An 18,420-nucleotide genomic window follows, 5' to 3' on the forward strand; every position below is an offset into this window, starting at 1 on the left:
GACTCCAAATCCAGACCTCCATGGGTTAATAAATTTGATTTCCATTGATAATTTTTGTGTGATTTTGTTGTCAGCACATTCAACTATGTAAAGAACACAGTATTTAATAAGAATTTTTCATTCATTCAGATCTGGGATGTGTTATTTTAGTGTTCCCTTTATTTTTTTGAGCAGTGTAGTTTTCCTAAGCTAAGCTAGCTGTCTGGAGCTAATGCTAATGTAGCATTCTTAGAAATGTTGAATTAATGTTAGGATGACGTGTGTATTTTGCTCTGTGTACTATTTTTTTTTATTATTTGCTTTTTCTTAAAGGGACAATCAACCCCAAAATAAAATAAAAAAACATAATGTCCGAATACCGGTAGTGCTATTTAGGGACTGTTCTTTTTTATACCCTCCCTGAAACTCCAAATATTTTTCTTTGAGCCTCCCTGATTGTATTGGGGAAATACATGACCCTCCTCCCAGCCCTGGATTAGTTGTAAGGTTTTATAAACGTACCCTTTGATGTCCATCCATTGATTTTCATCTGCATATCCGGGGCGGGGTTACAGGGGCAGCAGGTTACGCAAAACACCACAGACATCCCTCTCCCCAGCAATGTTTTCCAGCTCCTCCTGGGGGACCCCAAGGCGTTCCAAGGCCAGATGAGATATGTAATCCCTCCAGTGTGTTCTGGGTCTAACCCGGGGCCTCCTACCAGTTGGAAATGCCCGGAACACCTCTAACGGGAGGCGCCCAGGAGGCATCCTGATCAGATGCACGAACCACCTCAACTGACCCCTATTGACACGAGGGAGCAGCAGCTCTACTCCGAGCTCCCTCTGGATGCCCAAGCTCCTTACCCTGTCTGTAAGGCTGAGCCCAGCCACCCTACAGAGGAAACTAATTTTGGCCGCATGTATCTGTGATGTCATTCTTTAGGTCATTACCCAGAGCTCATGACCATAGGTGAGAGTTGGGACGTGGATAGACCAGTAAATCGAAAGCTTCAACTCACCCTTTGGTGTGTGAAAATGAAAAGCTGAAGATAAATCCTGGAGTTCAAAAAACCTTGATTTTTCACTCTCATCTTTGATGCTGGTTAGTTTGTGCAAATGGCTTATTTTTGCCAGTTTTTTTAATGACAGACATATTAAAGTGATTTTAATGAAATATCACTATTTTAAGCTCAGATTTGATCATGTTTTATTTCTGACAGAACTGTGTCCCACAAAATATCATCAAGGGCCACTGGAAGTTTGAAAATCCAATTAAGTATTTCTGTTTTTACAGTTTTGGGCTATAATAAATGGTGTGATTTGGGCAATTTTTAAAGAAAACATGTCTTACAAACTGAAAGTATGTTTTCTTAAAAAAAAAAAAAAAACAGCACTAAAATTAATATAAAATACAGCCATCTAAATTTGTATGCTGCTCCCCTAAGCCAAAATTTGAGGAAAAAAAAGTCCCCAGCGCTCCCCTCTCATAAATAACTTACAGTCCCTTATCAGTCTAGATTGTGTTGGTGTGGGTTGCCTAGTGTTGATGATATTGACCGTAGAGATGCCTGTCTTCTCTTAAATATAATGGAACTAGATGGCACTCGGCTTGTGGAGCTCAAAGCGCCAAAAAAAAAAATAAATAATAATAATAATAATTTGAAAACTCAACAGCAATGTCTCTTTCCAGAAATCACTTGCCAATTACTCAAGATAATCCACAGACCTTGCTGTGAGCAGTGTCACGTAGGAACTATTTTCCTGAGCTACTTCTGCCAGCTATCATTGCACAGAGGGAGTCATGTATCTACTCATGGAGGAGAGGCTCATGCTCATGACAGCAGGAGATGTACACATTGATGATGTCCTCCTCGACTGAGTTGTAACATTAGCTTAGCTGAGTGGTGCTAGGTGAGCTAGCAGTAGATGCTCACTTCTCTCTGCACTGTGATTAAGTTATGCTTCGGGAAAGAGACATTGCCATTCAGTTTTTTAAATAAATGTTTTTGGAGCTCTGAGCACCACAAGCTGAGTGCCATTTAGTTCCACTGTATTTGAGAGAAGGCAGACATCTCTACGGCCGATATCTCCAACACTCAGCGACTCACACCAAAACAATCTAGACTGATAAATAGCACTACAGGTCAGAGGACAAATATGTATTTTTTATTTTGGGGTGTACTTTCCCTTTAATGTTGATTATTCAGTGGTGATACTTCACATCGTTTATCAGGAATAGGATCCTTGTTGTTGGAGAAAGATTATGGGTGTTACCAGACACAGTCTGAACAAGGAATATTAATGGTGATGTCACTGGGTCTGTCAGAGGAACAAGGAGAGTCCTGCTTCACAGCCTCCTACAGATCATTTACCTTTGAAGTATTTGTTCCCTGAGATGTCTCCTTTATGTCCTCCGGACTTTTCTGACCTCCTGTCGATGTAATGCTACCTTTGTTTCCTCTCTCACCACTCTCTTCACGAGCAAACACACTTTCCTTAACGTTCTTTCCTTCCCCACCTTGTCACACTATTAGGCGGTTGTGATTAATGTATCATTAGGGTAAAACATTCATAGACACTGTCCAGATCCCATCTGTTAAACCTCACTGCTCACTCCTGAAACATTTGAGTGACCATTTTATTCTTATTTTAGAGGTTTTGTATCCCTGTGGAGGTAATCAAAATTTCCCCTACATATCCATTTAAACCCACTGCTCATTTTTTAACACCCAAGGGAGGTGCTGCAGCTGTGAACCTGGCTGCTAAACTTGTTCCCACCAAGAATGAGTCCTAGTTCACATAAAAAAGAAAAAAAACTTAGCAGGAAACATCTCTGTCTGTTTCCAGCAGCTTGTCTGCGTGTCATTTCCTACAGAACAATGACTATCTGTCACCCAGTACTTTGGTTATGTGGCTGCTTTTGTCCCGGTGTCGTGCTCTGAATACTTGACAAACAAACCTCATTTGTCCCCCGAGGAACCACATGCACACTCCTCTCGCCTCAAACTCCTGCCGCAGCTGTATGTGTGTGAGAAAGTGAGGTTTTGCTCTTGGATGTGCATGCATATGCGTATGCATGCACATGTGATGTGTGAAATTAGACCCCACCGCAGAGAGCAGGGCAGGTAACCCCACTCCCGGGCTGCAACAGAAGGCTTTTGTGGCCACTTCCCTGCCCCGCCTCTTTAAACCCCCCATTGCTGGTATCAAAGAGCGGCTGCACTCACAGGTTGGTCTGCTGACAATCAGGTCGTTTCAATGCAGGGTCGCAGTTTCCAGCGGTGGGGGCAGACAGGGTTAGCAAAAAGGGAATTTGGTTTAGTAACTGATCACGTTGCCATTTTCACCCCCTCCCTGCTTTTCATGTAAATCAGACCTCTGAAGTCTTTGGGTGCGGTTATGGAGCATGTGTAGATGTAGTCTGACCTTACACTGGTCTCATTCCTGGTTTAACGAATTCTTTCTTTTCCATAGGCTCTTAAATGTTATTAAATTCTCCCCACTCTCTTGTCAGCACTTTGGCAGATCACTCTTTTCCATTAACACCCTCCATCCTATGTGCATGTCAAAAGTTCAGAGTCGTAGTTATCATGACAAAAGCAGCTCCCCCTGCCTCACACAGAGCCTGCAGAGTCCCAGTGGGGCGGCTTTTCAAAACCTGTCAGGAGTCAGTGTTTGTTAGCTCTTTGCATTGTTTCTGGACAATCCCTCCTCTGATAGTGACACAATAAGACACAAATGCAGGTCACAGCTGAAATGTAGCCAAACAAAATGGCGTTTAATATACCTATGTTAGTGGGGGGGGGGTTTTTATCTCAGAATCCAAATGAATCTAAAGTAACTGATTGTATGCTCTGTCTTCACAGCAGCACCAAAGCTCTGTCTTTGCTGAACTTTCTTTCACCTCAAAAACTGTACAAGATTTATTCTTTTCTCATTATTGTCTGGCTGTATTGTGCAGCACAGAGTTGAATTTCCTGGGCGATGAATTGTGATGGAGATAAGTCAATGACCCAGCTTCCCTCACACATCCTCTGGGGCAAATAAACTTTTTCACACTCAGAGTTTTGCCAGAAATCTTTCTGACCACCAAAGTCAAACAAACAAGTCAACCGCCCTCTTACGTGCTGTTTGATATTTCAGGTAATTGATACAGAGGCTCTATTGAACATTCGCTCGTCTCCCCAGCAGCCCGCACGGGCCCCGGGTGGAGTAGAGAAAGAGGGGGGGCCCTCAGCTTCCTCAGGAGCGGCGCAGCAAAGTGGTGTAGTTGTTGAGGAAACGATCCCCCTCTCAAAGGCCTTTCCCTGGGAATACTGGGTTACACTGTGAGAAAGTTCCACGGGTGTTTTTGACAGCGTGTCTCTGGGGCGTCTCCCAGCAGGAACGCCTCACCTCTGTGCCGTGTGGACCGCCGCAATGCTATTAGGAGCAGCAGAGCATCCACAGTGCACTGCTTCAGTATCCTCCTCAAGTGCAGTGTTAAGTATGAATGATAGGACACTTAGAGGGCTGCAAAATCAGGTGGCCCTTTAATGCAACTTAACACTGCTTCACATCCATTTGAAGCAAGTTTCACATTTCACCAGTTAACAATGGTTAAACAAAGCGCAGCATTCATCTGGGCTTAGCATCTACACTTTGGGGGAAAAGCAGATCTTCTCTAATTGCCACTGCATGCTGCCCTGAAGGAAAGTATGTCACTCAATAAGATAATCATACAGTGGGAACTCAAGATTTCCAGTACCAGCATGCTATTTGGGAAAAACAAACATTTCCATTGTAAAATTGCAAAGCTGGCTTTGACACGGTGCATGCAAACATGGGTCGAAACATCGACGGAGCAACAAAAGTTTGTGTGTGTGTGGTAAACACAGGAAACATTTCCATTTAGGCCAGCTGGTACGATAACTACCATTCAGTGGAAAGGCTGCAGGTGTGCAGGGTCAGCAGGCCCTGAACCCAAACCAGTTTAAATATCTGTAACAAATGTGTAACATCTGACTTCACGCTTGATTTGTGTTTCTATTTTTCTTCCTCTTCCTCTCAGATAAATGTTAATTTATCACACGACAACATGTTCTGGTCTGATGAAAGGCCTCATCTGAATTACTTAGTACAGTCTCGGCACCAAAATCATCTCTACAGTACATAACATGCTAACACTTACATATACAGTTTGTTAGAAGATAGTGTGCCCAACATGTCACTTTTTAAAGGATAAGTCTAGTAATTTTTTTCTTATTTTACAACATATCAAGTTCAGTAGTGAAGTTGTTAAGTATTGCAAGATGGACTCACACAGTAAATTAGTTTTGGTCTTTTCATGGGACTTGTTGACAGTAGGAAAATATGGACTAACGCCAGCCTTATCATTTAATCCTGGGGAAGGAAGTTTAACTTTGGCATCACTGGGCAAAAATCCCATTGTATACTATTGTAATTCAAGTGCACTGAGAGAACACTAGACTTCTGCACCTCCTCTTAGACAGTCTAGGCTGTGACAGGAGACTGTGGCCAATCACAGATCATTTCTGAGAAAGGGCGTTCCTATTGGATGTTCTGAAAATGCAGGTGTGCATGCACGTTCCTTCAGTGAAAGCCTGATTCCTGCAGAGAAGGCAACTGAAAAAAGGAAGATGTACTTGGAAAAAAAGAGAATCTGACAATAAACAAAATAAAAGATGTGTCGATATTGACCAAGTGTTTCAGAGATGGAGATAAAATGTTGCTAATAGTTTTTAGTTTTTAGATTTATGTCGCTAATATCACTTAACGTTAAAGCTTCAAAGCACAGTGTGTCCTCTGTCTCACTTTCTGCAGCTACAGGCAACCTTGATGAGAAGAGAGTGGCCAGCAGCTCTGTAGATGGACCCCCTTTCAGCAACCTGAATCCAGCCAGTGCAAACCCCAGCTCCAGCGAACTGGACAGCCCAACTTGTTGCTGGATTACCAAACTTTATGTTGCTGCCCTTACATAGATTAGACCCGGCACTGCCGCTGGCCACCTGCCTTTTGAGATATCAGGCGTTAAGGTCTGCTCACCGAATTTTAGCCACTACAGCCACTAAGGTCCATCTCCTGCTGCTGCCTGCTCTCCTCCTGGGGAACCAGTCCACAGCAGCGGGGAGCGACGCAAAGACATTGTGAGGTGGCTAGCTTGCTGATTCATAGCAGGCTGAAAAATGGAGAGAGTGGCGCAAGGAGGTGCTGAGTGAATACACTCTGTGCAACTCTACACTGAAATAAGATATTAAATTAAGTGTATGGGGAACATCGGGTTACTATATGAAGCGTTTGCATAAGTTGTCTGGTGGGAGGGGCTTAGAATAGAATAGAAGTCTTTAGTGTCATTGTGGCAGAGCAAACAACTAAGTTGGAGATGCAACTCCGCTTGGTGCATAGTAGAAAGACAGCAAATTAAAACACAAGACAACACAAGACAACACAACAGATAACACTGTTAATAGGTGCAAAAAGAAGTGTTCTTCAGAATAAATATTTAAAATATGGATGCTGTATAAAAATACTGTATTTAAAAAAATGTATAAATATATTGCACAGGTATGAAAGAGTGAGACTGATATGACATGTAATGGTGTAGAATGATGTGAGGGAGTTGGCTGGGGTTGGTCAGGGCTTATTAGAGTTCAGTGTACTGATGGCCATGGGGAAAAAACTGTCTCTGAGTCTGGAGGTGCGTACCTTGGCAGTCCTGTAGCGCCTGCCAGAGGGCAGCAGTTGGAACAGGTGGTGACCAGGATGTGAGGGGTCCCTGATGAGTTGGAACAGGTGGTGACCAGGATGTGAGGGGTCCCTGATGATTTTTGTTGCTCTACTGAGGTAGTGGGAGGTGGCGATGTCCTCCAGGGAGGGCAGTGAGCAGCCAATGATCTTTTAAGCTGTCCTCACTACCCTCTGCAGAGCTTTCTTGTCCATGGCCAAGCAGCCAGCGTACCAGACCGTGATGTTATAGGTCAGAACGCTCTCGATGGCTGTCTTGTAAAAGGCCACCAGCAGCTTCTTCTCTAGGTTGTTCCTCCTGAGTACCCTCAGGAAGTGGAGTCTCTGCTGTGCCTTTTTAACTGATGCCCTTGTATTGGCAGAGATTAGGATCCCCAGAAACTTGACCCTCTCCACGCAGGCCCCTCCAATGTAGATCGGGGCCGGGTCTGTGATGTGTTTCCTCCTGAAATCAATTATGAGTTCCTTGGTTTTTGTTGTGTTCAGTGAGAGGTTGTTCGCTGAACACCACGCAGTCAGCCTGTGGATCTCATCCCTGTAGGCAGACTCATCGCCCCCTGAGATGAGTCCAATGATGGTCGTATCATCGGCGAATTTGATGATGGTGTTGGTGGGGTGAGCCGGTGTGCAATCATGTGTGTACAGGGAGTAGAGTAGTGGACTCAGCACACAACCTTGTGGTGCCCCAGTGCTGAGCGTGGTGGTGGAGGAGAGGTGTGGGGCAAGATTTACAGTCTGTGAACAGGACAGAGAGGGGAGAGCTGCAGGAGGGTGTATTTTCAAATTCTTTTTTTTTTTTTTTTTTGCCTTTTCCAGATTTCTGCCTACCCTAACCATAAGGTATCATGCTTAATTATTCATTTGGTGCAAGGTGCTGTGCCTTAACTTTCACTTTGATATCAAGTCAGTTGAGTTTGCCCGGTAGCTTAAAGATATTGTGCTGTTGAGTAAAAATGGACTGCACTGCTACATTTTTCCAGAGGTTATAAATTGGCCACAGAAATCAGCTCTAAAATGAAAACCAAAACAAAATGTTAAATACTTAAGAGTCTCTCTTTGCATATTGATGATATCCTGAGTTCAACAACAGGCCAGTCTCGCACAGCTACAGTACAGTATATTTTATTAAACCTGCATCAACTGATTTTTTGGCCGTCTGGGGGCAGCAGAAACTGCTGTGACAACATATCATTTATTTAGAGACCTGTTTCTGGCCACCTGATAAAGTCCAGTATAAACCGTCCTTTTTGCTCTGACTTGTACCTCCCCCAGCCTCTGACAGAAATATCTGGTGCTGTAAATATCAAACATGTCCCAAGTATTGAAAGCAAGTCACTGTGACCACATACCTCTCTGCCTCCTCCGGCTCTCCTTCCTGAACGTCTTCTCTCTCAAAGCTCTAAAACAGGCCAGGAAGTCACCATGAGGCATTTCCTGCATGCTTTACATCACCTTGAAGCAGGGGTCACTGGGAACAGTGGAAGCATGCTCTTCCTAACAACAGTGTCCTCTGTGTGTTCTTGCATGTATGCATATCTCTGTGTTATAGTGAGAACATGTGTTACTTCATGTATCCGTCTTTAATGAAGCTCATATGCTGCACACGTCTTTGATGTCACATTACCACGGAGGCTTTCAGGCTCTGCTTCTTTGGTTCAAAGCTCCGGTCATTTAGATCCTGGTTTAATATAGTTAGTGGCAGCCTGGATGTTAATTTGGTGACAGGTGACACATCACAGAGCGGGGTACGCCTTGATGTTGGTGAAGTCTGCCATTCAGCTGATGGTGTCTGATTTAAGCTGCAGTTAGAGAACAGGTCCAAAGAGCCTGGTGCACATAAACTGAGTGCAAAACAATGTTGTTCTATGAGGTACATCAAATATTGTATACTGATATCATTCATAAAACTGTATCATTCAAAATGAACGAGTTGTCAATAAAGTTAAGCAGATAAGTTGTTGTTTTTTTAATCTTATTTCTTTTTAAATTTTGAGATTACTGCAATGTAGTGAGACTGAGTCTATTTTTGACCTTAAAACAGTAATTGTCAAAACAACCTCACCACAAGGTCCTGTAAATGATCAACTGTTTTCTATATAAAGTGCCAAAAAAGTGAAAAAATACCGAGCAATTTCCCAGAGTCCAAGGTGATGCCTTCAAAGTGCTTGTTTTTCTGACCAGCAGTCTAAAATCTGATAATTTAGAAATATACAAATTGGACATTTTTAGCATGTCAAGGGATGCCAGTGTCCAGTGAAATATCTCAGTATGTATTACCATGAAACATTAATTCATTCATTCATTTTCCGTGACCGCTTATCCTGTTATGGGCCATGGGGGGGCTGGAGCGTGTCCCAGCTGACATTGGGCGAGAGGCGAGGACTATCACCTACATGTCTTTGGACTGTGGGAGGACGCTGGAGTACCTGGAGAAAACCCACGCTGACATGGGGAGAACATGCAAACTCCACACAGAAGGGCTCCCCTACCCCGGGGTTCAACTCAGGGACCCTCTTGCCGTGAGGCGACAATGCACCACCATGCTGTCCCTAGACGATAAATGTTAATCATGTGTCGATCGTTTAACATTTCATGAATTGCCAGCGTCAAGTCAAAATTTACCTTCTGACCGAATACAATACAAATGACACTCCCATAGGCTTTACATGTACTTTACATTTGTTAGCAACTGTTAGCATGCTACTACGCTAAACAAAGATGGTGGACATCAGAATCTTTATTTCATTGTACAATGAAATTGTAAGCATTCCTGTTCAGTGCAAAAACAAAAGCAAACTATCTTAACTAAGCATAAATTAAATCCTATGTACAAGGTTAAAAGAGAATTTCTAATAAATAGAGGTTATTTAAAAGGGGCATACCCTTCAGTGTTCATTTATTATCACAACAGCCCAGGGATATGTGCCGTTTTTCAGTCTGTTTGTTTTATCTTTTATTGTCCTGTACCGTCTACCTGAGGGTAACAGTTGGAACAGGTGATGTGCTGGGTGGGATGTGTCCTTCAGGATGCTGCAGGCTTTTCTCTGGCAGCGAGACCTGTACAGCTCCTCTAAGGAGAGGTGGACAGAGCCGATTTCTGTGCTTTGTTGATGACCCTCTGGAGTGTTGTCTTTTGTTGAGCAGTGCTGCTGGCAAACCACACTGCAATGTCAGTGCACTTTCAACAGAGCATCTGTAGAAGGACACCAGCAGCTCCTTGGATAGGGCGTTGTTTTTCAGGACCCTCATAGACATAGTACACATCAACCAGCTAAGGTGGTAGGTTATATATTTTTAGTGTAAGTCAAGACCATAGCCCTGGAGTCAACACTGGGAATGGGGGGATCATATCTGGTGGAGAGGCTGGGGGTCCCCCTCCAGAAAAAATTCAAAAACTAAAAAATGAACATAGCATAGAATAGTAACATAGAACATAGAATAGTAGAAAATGAAAACTAATTTGTACAAATATGCAACAGCTTTGACTGTCTACATAAATTACACATGTAGTGCACTGTAAATGAATGACACTTTACATGACACATTCACTGACAAATATAATCCAATAAAGACATTGCATACACCCGTTAGCCATGTTCTGCTGGGGTAGCCTTTGGCAACACCACTTGGACAAACCACATGTTGAACTGCAGTACGCTGTAACACTAGAAGCGGTAATGAACCAGATTATGATTACATTTGCTAATGATTGTTTCAGACAGCAGTGCATGGTTTCCTGTCACAGAATGGCCTGTTTTTAAATCAATATATTGTGGAGGAGAGAATATATTAGCACATTTGGAAATTAGGGGGGATGTGTCCCCTCTAATATATGTTAGAATTACTGCCTTAGAGTAGGGACAACCACTTTCCCTGTTTAAACTGTGCCTCAGTACAGCCTTACAGAGCTCCTAGCATGACTGTAGACTCTTTATCTTGTTGCGTGATAAATAACTTAATCAATTATCAGGATTACTGGCAATTCATTTTCCGTCACTCAACTAGTAGTTGAATACTTGTTATAGGACTGCTATTATCTCTGTGCTATTTTGTCTGTTCAGCCTCCACTTAAAGCCGTGAGAAATCTATCACACGGGAACACAGAAAGCTACTCAGTAACAAGAAGAGACTGTTATGTCTTTACGGGTGTCAGTGTTTGATGAGAGTCGGTTGCACCTGTGAACTCAGCCGTGTGTAAACGGGTAACGCACAGACTGTGGAAGAAAGAAGAGACTAAACCAACCAACCCTCCTGCACTCTCACACAACCTCAAAGCGCAGCTGTAGACATCTCTCACATGACTGTGATCTTCAGCATGTCCACGGGGTCTTTTGTGTGTGTGTGTGTGTGTGTGTGTGTGTGTGGTTCACGAGGATGTGGGTGTAAACCATCACTCACCACTACACAGTGCTCAAAGTAACTCTAAATCTTTCTTTTCTCCTTTTCTCTTTGGTAGAGTGTCTTTTAAAAAGCTCAGAGTATAAAACCAGCCCTCCTCCCCCTCCTCTGAGAACTAAGTGCTTTGCTGGAGTCACTCTCCGTCCTAGACTTATTAAAACAACATGACTCAATTATAATCCAGACTTAAGTAATCATGTTTTATGGCAAAACCACTATCATTATGTTTGTCTGGCTGCCTACTGACTCTGAAGTGAATCGCTCCTGCAGGTTTCACTTAAGATGTGCATTGATTTGTGCTCCGAAGCGCTCGAGCGTGCATACATTACTGTCTTAAATGTCAATACACACAGAGGAGACTGAACACAAACCAGCCTGGTCCTCCTTTGATCTTGGCTGCCTGCGATGGCAGAGTGCTGAAATAATGAAACTGTAATAACAGAGCACCAGGACTGATGCCGGGACATGTTCACTCAGGCATAAAGATTAAAAAAAACTCTGACATGGATAAAAAAAAGAGCTTAACAAGCAAGGATGATGAAGGAATTACATTTTGGATCCAAGAAAATACGTTGACATCAGCATCCTTGGCTGAGTTTCATCTGCATGTTTTAAGAGTCTATCTTCTCCTTCCTAAAGGGTTAGTTCCACAATACCACAGTTAACACAGCGTCACAAAATCGCCATCATCTTTGTCTGGGGGAAAATATACATTATTACACTGTAATGAAATGGGTGGAGCAGCCATAAGTGTGATTTGACTTGGAAGACCAGGGTCTGGTTTGGTTGACACTCCTGTCTGTCTTTATGTGAGCCCTCATGATGGCTGCCAGCCACTTTTTCCGTAGCAATTCCTCAACAGGTATCTAATATAAAATGGCATCTTAGATATTTGGTTGTGTTAGCGTACAACCGGTCACACAGCAGCTCTTTGGCATCCTGGCATGTTGATCTCACGAGGAAATTTGCCGCTTTCCTGAGTATTTGCATCACAACCAAAGACCGGGGGCCGGTTACACAAAACACCTTAAGTTAAGATTTTCCTCGAAGTCCTAGTTAAGGTTTCCTCAAAATAAAATCAGTTGCACAAAACACCCTTAAGTCTTCTCCTTAAGTTTTCCTTAAAATATTCACTTCATTATTTATGATTTTTTTCCTTATCTTGATCTTATAGGCCTACTTAAGGAATCCCTAGACCATTGCACAAAAGACCTTAGCAACCAAAACAAGGTTTAAAAAAACCAAACACTTAAGGTCCCTCTGACTCTATCTTAACTGCAGCATGACTGAGTTTATGGTGATAAATGAAAAAAATCTAACACACACCGATAAGAGTGTTCTGCAACCAGGAGAACCCGATGGATACACTTTTGATTTTACACTATAGATTTAACTCTGAATTATTTTTCTTCCTACAATTGTTTTCTGTTTTCTGGTATTTGGGGATCAAATTGACCTTGTAGTATGTGCTTTCTATGATTGTATTCCTCCAGAAGTATAATCTTTTCCTCCTTTGACCAGTATGTTTTCTTGTCTTCTTTTCTTCTGCCATTTTTTCAGTATCATGTCTGTTTTGATGTCTATTATTGTGAGACAATAAGAGCCATCACAAGCGTGAGTCCAGGAAAACAAACCATGGAAACTATTACCGCTGTAAAATCTCTTTCAACACAGTAAATGAGGTAATGTTTTTCCTTAACTAAGTAAACCTTTTGAGGGATTCTGTGCAACTGTGAAAGGAGAAATAAAGGCTTTAGTGTCATACTTAAGGAGAAAACTTAAGGTGTTTTGTGCAACCGGTTCCAGATGTTGACTTTGTGAATTCCAGAAATGACGCTTATTGACTTATTTGAATTTACTTATTTAAATGAGAAGACCTCTCTCGTGATAGCTGGGAAGTGGTTAGCTTCACGTTAAGATGGAAGCAGGGGAACAGCCTGATTCTTGCGTCTATAACGTTTACTAGCACATTGTTTCTTGTTTGTTTAATCTGGAGAGAGCCAGGTTATCTGTTCTCCCATGCCTCCAATGTTTATGCTAAGCTAAGCTAATGCATCCCTGCTCTAGCTCCATAGTTAACACAAAGGCATGAGAATGGTAGGCCCACTGATCTTTTTATTTAACTCTCAGAAATGAGGCGTATTTACTGAATTGTTTTTTCTTTAACGTCTTATTCATTACAAAACTGTAGTAAATATGATCTTATGTGTCCAGTAAATCTACGCCTGCTGCAAGTCACTGCTTAGCTTAGCTTAGCTTAGCTTAGCATTGCATAAAGACCAGAAACAGGGGGAAACAGCCAGCCTGCCTAGCTCCCTGGATGGATAATGAGACAATGGGTCCCTGGGCAAAGATTTGCAAAAGGCCCCACCACCTCTCCTACACAGGAGCAAGAGACGCAGGCTTTGTTGTGGTTTTGCCTCTTCTTTTTGTCGTTTGTGTCTCTTTGTAATCGTAACAAATCTCTTTGTAGTGGTTTTGTGTCTCATCAGGGTCATTTTGCATCTTTTTTTGGTCATTTTGAGTCTCTCCCTGGTTGTTGTGCAGATTAAACAAACAAAATGTTACATATAAGTGAAATATAAGCAGGTGGTTTAAGTATGTGTGTTGATGACAAAACGGCATGTCCAACTAAATACACAGTATAGACCTAAATCATATCTGTGTGGTCTAATTTCTTTCATGTTTAAATTCTCGTCCTTTCTAGAGAACCATTTTGACAGATAACTGAACAAATGACCTACACCTCACCCTCCGATGACCTCTGACCTCCAGCATACGAAGCTGCACTGACCCTCTCTGTTGCGACTCAGATTTAAATTCCTCAGTGTCTTCTTAACCCTAACAAAGAGGTGATACACCCCCTAAAACATGTCAGACTTAAGAGGGTGAAGGTTTTAATGATGCAGAAATTATGCCACATACCTACTGGCTCATGTGCAGGAGTTCTGCTGAGGTTTAGGGATGATTTGGGTCATATTTATTCTTGGCATGGAGGTAAAAGGGAAGCCTTCTGGGGGTTTTTAGTCAGAAAATGTCCCGAGAGCCAAGATCTTATAGCAAGACCAGATGTTTTTGTATGTCGAAGCTCAAACTTTAGGTTCAGGATTGTGGTTCACTGAAATTATCATATTGAAAATACACACTGTGATCACGTCAAGGTCGTCGGCCCTTCAGAGACACCTGATACTGCTTTGAAACTGCTTCATGCACAGAAGAGGGAGAGATACGTATGCTAATTGAAAATCAAGGGCCGGAGTGCAGAGTTTCATGTAATTATGGTAACTTGGTGAACTTTGCTTCTTGATAATCAGTCCCACCAGCAGACTAAACATTCGGAAGAAAGAGCCCTCAGAATTGAAATGCGGGTCAGGCTTGTGGGTCAAGTCCCATTGTCCGCGTTCAGATAAAACAAAGTGTGTGCCAATATTTTTATCTGGAGGAAGTCAACAGTATCAAACAATGAGAGCATTTCTGCAAACTTCCATGTAATGCAAACAGGGATAAAATGTTTATGTGTGTTTGGACATGTGTCTGTAACACCACACATGCCAAAACTCACTGTATGATTGGTCAAATAAATCTGGACAGCAACAAGAGCTTTTATTGTAAGGTTAAAGGTTTATCCTTTAACAAGCAGTCTCCTATTTTGTTTCCTAAACCCTACATCTCCTGTACTTGTGAAGACACAGGCGGATCATGAGACAATGGGCCCCTGGGCACAGATATGCAAAAGGCCCCACCACCTCTCCTACACAGGAACAGGACACACAGACTTTGTCGTGGTTTTGCCTTATTTTTTTGTCCTTGCATTGAGTGTCTTTATAATTGTTACACATGTTTTTGTTTTTTATTTGTCTTTGTGGAGATTTTGTGTTCCCTTGTGGTTGTTTTTGTCTCATTGCAGTTGTTTTGTGTCTTCTTTTTTTGTGTCATTTTGTGTCTCTGAGGTTTATTCATTTCTTTTTTTTTGTCTCTTCGTAGTCATTGTGTGTTTCTTTGTGGTTTCTTTGCACCTCTTTGTGATGTTTTGTGTCTCTTTGAGGTCATTTTATCTCCCTAAGATGTATATTTGTGTCTTTTTTGGTTGTTTTTTGACACTGAGGTATTTTTGTGTCTCTTCATGGTATATTTGTGTGTATCTTTGTCGCTTTATGATTATTTGTAGTTATTTTGTGTCTCTATGCAGTTCCTTTGCATCTCTTTGAGATCATTTTGAGTCTCTTTGAGGTATACTTGTGTCTGTCTTAGCAGTTTTGTCGCTTTGCAGTTCCTTAGCATCTCATTGTGGTTCTTTTTTTGTCTCTTTGTGGTAATTTTGTGTCTCTTTGAGGTTTAATCATGTCTTTTCTCAGATGTTTTGTGTGTTCTAAAGATCATTCTGTGTCCCTATGAGGTATATTTGTGTATTTCTTGGTTGCTTTGTGGTTTTTTTGTTGTCATTTTGTGTCTCTTTGTAGTTCCTTTGCAACCTTTTTTTTTTTTTTTTTTTTGTTAAGATATTTTTTGGGGGCATTTTAGCCTTTAATCGACAGGACAGACAAGCGTGAAAGGGGGAGAGAGAGAGAGAGAGGGAGTGACATGCAGCAAAGCTGGAGTCACACCCGGGCCGCTGCGGCAACAGCCTTGTACATGGCGCGCCTTCTCTACCACTAAGCCACCGACGTCCCCCTTTGCAACCTTTTGAGGTCATTTTGAGTCTCTTTGAGGTGTATTAGTGTCTTTTTTGTCTCTTCGTAGTTGTTTTGTGTCTCTTCGTAGCCATTTTGTGTCTCTTTGTAGTTCCTTTGCATCTCTTTGAGTCTCCTCATTGTCAGTATTCATTAATTTATGTGACATTTTTCAGGTGAAGGCCAGGAGACTCCTGACACTTTTGGCCTGGGCCCGGTTGGCCCATTCAGTACTCGATCCACGTGTGCAGATTTGTAATGTTCCCTGTTAGAGTCTAGGTTGGGGACCTTTGTTGCACTCCCCATCTCTCTCCTATCAGCTCTACAACAAAAGCATAAAATGCTCCAAAAAAAAGTACCATCTCGTGTTCATGTCACGAGATGGTACAGTCTCTCCACCAGCATCTGTGTGAAGGCTTGTGAGCAGCTATGTTATAGCTATGAGACAGCAAAGACACTTAAAACTGATAAATAGTAATGTATCTCTTCATATATGAGACAGACAAAACAGGGACCCATTCATAAAAAAAAAAGAAAATAGCTGCATAGCGCTGCCAGAGATCAAAAACTCCACAGGCTACCTAAGGTTGGAAAAAAATCATCTTATTTCACATTGTCTAAAAGTATCTGTCAAATCAGCTTGTTTCAGTTCTTTATTGGATCTACAGCGAAAATAGTGAAATATCTAAACCAAAGATGTCTCTATGGTTGCACCGTTCCATTAAATGGAAATATTTTATAATATCAACCTATTCACATTTCCCCAGATTCTACCGGACAGATTTAACGTCTCTGGAAACTTTGGGATCTTCTCTGGAACTGACATAAAGTTTTGTGGGCTTGAGCAAAGTCTGGCTGCACAGCGTGCGTCTGTAATGATTGTGAAAGTTGGCCTGAGCTGGCAATGTTTAAAATTATTATCAAAAGCTTTAAAAAATAATAAGCCACAAAGAATCTCTTTAACTCAGAGGAGTTGAATCTTTAATCCCACACAGAATCTTTGCAAGTTTTCTCTTCTGCTCTCCAACTTCTCTCGACTCTGCTTCCCCGGGACGGACTGCACATAATTTATCCTGTGTAGGCTGAGGTGATGTATTCTTTTCATGTACAGAGGAAGCGCAATATCCTGTTCCCGCACAGACTCTAATACCACACTGAGGCAGACTGGCCCCCGGCCTCTCAGGGGCCTGAGTGCTCCTGAAACTAAAGCCACTGGCTCTCTGCGACTCTGATATATGAGGTGTCTGTCTGTCTGTGCTTCAGCCTGCCTGTTACAGTGTCAGTAAAAGCAGGGACTAATGGGGTCCCTCTTTTGAGAGCACAGATGGGACTGGTTCTCATTTTAGTGGCAAACTTTCCCTGAGGCTCATACACTTTTATTGAGCCAACATTTTCTCTTAAGCCATTGTTGTGAAATACAATATTTTAACTTTCTACAATCCAAGGGAATACAATTTTCTCATGAGGTCCCTGCTTACAACACAAAACAAATTGACTGTGGCGTCTGTGTTAAATGATTTGTGTGTGGCAGCAATACGCTATAATGGGACTCGTGATGGAAACAGATATTTTATGAAATAATGTGAAATCACTCAAAAAAAACTACTTTCAAGCTTTGTTGGCATCTCAGTCGGCGTGGTTCTCCTTTGATGGTGATTCATGTATATAACGTTTTCTGTGCAGGAAGTATTTTACAAGCCCTCCATGTTGCTGGTCCTAATTTAGACCTTTGCTTTTTTATGGACGATCTTGGTGCATGTTGTTTTGCAACTGGCAAGATACTTGATACTTTGCTGTTATCCAAGTTCATTTTGACATCAAATCGTCTTTTTAGAAACATCAATTTTTGTTTGACGGAAAAGAAAAACTAATAGGCTACAAAACAAAAATGAATAAGGGACTTTAAATCAAAGTACGCTTTACTTCTATCTCATGAGTGCAGTGGTGGAAAGTGCAGACTCAAAAACTGTACTTAAGCACAGTTTTTAGGTACTTGTACTTTTGAGCATTTCCATTTTGTGCAACTTGATTGTACTACACTACAGTTTAGAGGCGAATATTGTACTTTTTACGCCACTACATTTATCTGACAGCTTTAGTTACAGTCACTTTACAAATGTATAAATAAATCAAATAGTTACAATCAGGCAATCTGGACACCTGGGCACAGATATGCAAAAGCCCCCCTCATCTCTCCTACGAAGACACATACTTAATAGTTGCTCAGCCTCATTTTGTGTCATTGTTTTGCATCTTTGTGTGGCTGGTTGTGTCTCTTTGAGGTACTTTCATGTCTTTTTGTGGTCATTTTGAAACTCTGGTCAGCAATGGCAACAATGGTTGATTGACAGTTATAGAATAAGCATACAATGTTGTTATAGATGCTTTTGACTGTTTTGCAAATAAAGAAAAAGTAAACATGATGGAGATGGGTATTCCTTTTTCAAGGGCATATATAGCAAAGGCACTGTTTTTAATTTAATGAGCGTTCTTCTTTAACAACAGGCATGTTGTCGGGGTGGCATTAACTCATAAGGGCCCCATCTCCATCCAACATGTTTTCCAACATTTTGTTGGCGGGCCCACTCTCTCTATGGGCCCCCCTCCTCATGGGCCCCCGTGCAACT

The sequence above is a fragment of the Epinephelus moara genome, chromosome 19, assembly GCF_006386435.1.
Source record: "Epinephelus moara isolate mb chromosome 19, YSFRI_EMoa_1.0, whole genome shotgun sequence".
Taxonomy (NCBI): Eukaryota; Metazoa; Chordata; class Actinopteri; order Perciformes; family Serranidae; genus Epinephelus; species Epinephelus moara.